Consider the following 3450-nt stretch of genomic DNA (forward strand, 5'->3'; position numbering starts at 1 on the left):
AGCCTTTAAATGATTAAATATGTATGTTTATATAGATACATATATTTTGTAATATTAAGCTTAAAGGTGGACGAATTTCAAAAGAAAAAGGTGATGTTTTGAAAGGAAGAGAGGCTAAGACAAAAGAAAATACAATCAGGTTAAAACAAAGAAATTTCCTTAACAGAACTTTACCTAAGATAAGATTTAGTTTCTCTTAGGTTATGAAAGACTTCTCAAAAGGATTAACCCTGAAAAATCACAAATCACTAGAAGAACAAAGAAAATTTGTGAAAAGGTGAGAGGAGGAAAAGCAACCCCATCAAATACAGTTTATGTTTATTTCCTGATTTGATTTCATTTAGTTATAAGTAGCAATATAAGGTCAAAGTCTTTTAATTCACTGTTTTCTCATTAAAAGAGTCCTTTTATTTATTTTAAGGTTGTCTGTTCTAGTAATCAGGTCCTGACTCTAACTACCCCCTGCCCTCATCCAAGCTATTAGAATGATCTGAAAATAAACTTCTCTATCATGTAATAAGAATTGAAGAAATTCTAACTGCCTCTCTGAGGTATTACACTTAAAGGCTAATTTTGTGGAGAATGTAAGAGAGAAGATGGACACCAGTATATTGAGTCTGTGGTTGGAACTACTAAGGGAAAAGGAGAGCTGACTGGGTCTCTGGGGTTTGCCGCAAAGAAAAAAGAAGGAGCAAAGCAGATGTCAGCTTAAAAAGAGTCCCAGGGCTTAATTATGGCAAAAGGATACAGGAATCCTTGACAGTCATCCTGAGGCATCTTTATGTCAGTGGAGTTTGTATGTGTGTAATGTTTTGCTTCTCAAATTTTTGAATGAAAAATGTGGAAAATCACAGAAAGCAAAGTTTTAAAAATCCTATTATTTTCTTATTTAAAAACAAAGTAAAACTGTTGCCACTTCTGAACTTCCTTTCATTAATACATACAATTTTTAACTAAGTTTAAAAATTTGTTATTTGTGAAAGATGCAAAAGGAAAATTAGAAAATAATACAGTGTACAATCACATCTCAAGAATAAAATACTGAGGAATAAATTTATCCAAGGTGGAACAAGACTTGCACACAGAAAACTCCACAATATCAGTGAAAAAAATTAAGAAAAAGCTGAATAAACAGAAGACATCTTGTGGTCATGGTTTCTAAGATTTAATATTATGAAGATGGAAATATTCCCCAAAACCATTTACAGATTCAATATAATCCCTATTAAATGCTTAACATCCATCTTAGCAGAAATGGAAATGTCATTCCTACAATTTATATGAAATTTCAAGGAACTCTGGGTAGCCAAAAATATCTTGAACAAGAAGAACAACTTTGGAGGTGTATTGTCTGCTCTCATGCTGCTAATAAAGACATACCCAAGACTGGGTAATTTATAAAGGAAAGAAGTTTAATGGACTCATGGTTCCACATGGCTGGGGAGTCCTCACGATCATGGTGGAAGGCAAAAAAGGAGCAAAGTCACGTTTTACATGGTGGCAGGCAAGAGAGCATGTTCAGGGGAACTCACCTTTGTAAAACCATCAGATATTGTGATACTTATTTACTATCATGAGAACAGCACAGAAAAGACAAGCCCCCATGATTCAATTACCTCCCGCTGGGTCCCTTCCACAACACATGGGAATTATGGGAGCTAGAATTCAAAATGATACTTGAGTGGGGACACAGAGCCAAACCATATCAGGAGGACACACACTTCCTGATTTTACACCTTTCTACAAAGCTGCAATACTCAAAACAGTGTGGTAATATCACAAGTGTAGGAGTGCAGATCAATGCAATCAAAATTAGAGTGCAGAAATAAACATGTATGTCTGAGATTGATTGATTTTGATAGCATGCCAAGGTCATTCAATAGAAAAAATATGGTCTTATCAACTAATGGTGCTGGAACAACTGAAGAGTCACATGCGAAATAATTAAATTGTACTCTTACACTATATAGAAAGTATATCAAAGACATAGCATAAAAACTAAAATTATAAAACTCTTGAGGAATACATGGTTTAAATCTTTATGAAATTAGATTGACAATGTATTTATAATATCACATGAAAAGCAAAAGCAACAATTGAAAAAATAGATAACTTGGATTTTATCAAAATTAACAATTTATATGCATCAAATAACACTATCAAGAATGTTGGCCGGGTGCGGTGGCTCAAGCCTGTAATCCCAGCACTTTGGGAGGCTGAGATGGGCGGATCACGAGGTCAGGAGATCGAGACCATCCTGCCTGACACGGTGAAACCACGTCTCTACTAAAAAATACAAAAAACTAGCAGGGAGACGTGGCGGGTGCCTATAGTCCCAGCTACTCCTGAGGCTGAGGCAGGAGAATGGCATGAACTCAGGAGGCGGAGCTTGCAGTGAGCTGAGATCCGGCCACTGCACTCCAGCCTGGGCGACAGAGAAACACTCCGTCTCAAAAAAAAAAAAAAAAAAAGAATGTAAAAAGATGACCCTCAGAATGTGAAAAATGTTTGCAAATTTTCTTATAAAGATATAGCATCCAGAATACATATATGTATATATAACGTATATACATATACACATATATATATACACACATATATATATGACTGATATATATAAAGTCTTACAGATCAACAACAGGAAGACAAACAAAAAAAACTGAAAATTATAAAAGAGTAAGAAAGGATTTGAGTATATACTTCTCCAGAGAAGCCATGCAAATAATTAACAAGCACATGAAAAGATGTTCAACATCATTAGTAGTTTGGGAAATGTAAACCAAAACCACAACAATATACCACTTCACTAGGTGGCTATGATAACTATTATTTTTAATATCAAGTGTTGGCAAGGATGCGCACAAATTTCAACCCTCATAGGTTGCTGGAATGCAAAGTGATGCAAGCATTGTGGAAAGCAGTTTGGTAGTTCCTAATTATGTAATACATAGAATTTATATATAGCCCAGCAATTTCAAACTTAGTTACGTACTGCAAAGAATTCAAAGCAGGTGTTCAAACAAAATTTGTACAAAAATGTCCATAGCACTTTATTAATAATACCCAAAGGCAGAAGCAGCTCAAATGTTCACAACTGACTAATGGATAAACAAAATATCCATATAATGCAATATTATTCAGACATAAAAAAAATGTGACGTTCTGATGCATAGTACGACATAGATAAACCTTGAAAACATTATGCTATATGAAAGAAGCCAGACACAATAAGCAACATATTATATGACTCTATTTATGTGAAATATCCAAAATAGGTTCATTTATAGAGAAAAAAAAAAAAACAGATTAGTGGTGTCCAGATGTGAGAGAAGAGAATGGAATGTGACTACTTGATGAGTGTAGGATTTGTTTTAGAGATGATGAAAATATGTTGAAAATAGATAATGGTGATGGTCACACAACTTGGTGATTCTACTAAATGCCACTGAA

The sequence above is a fragment of the Colobus angolensis genome, unplaced genomic scaffold, assembly GCF_000951035.1.
Source record: "Colobus angolensis palliatus isolate OR3802 unplaced genomic scaffold, Cang.pa_1.0 Scaffold243, whole genome shotgun sequence".
Lineage (NCBI taxonomy): Eukaryota > Metazoa > Chordata > Mammalia > Primates > Cercopithecidae > Colobus > Colobus angolensis.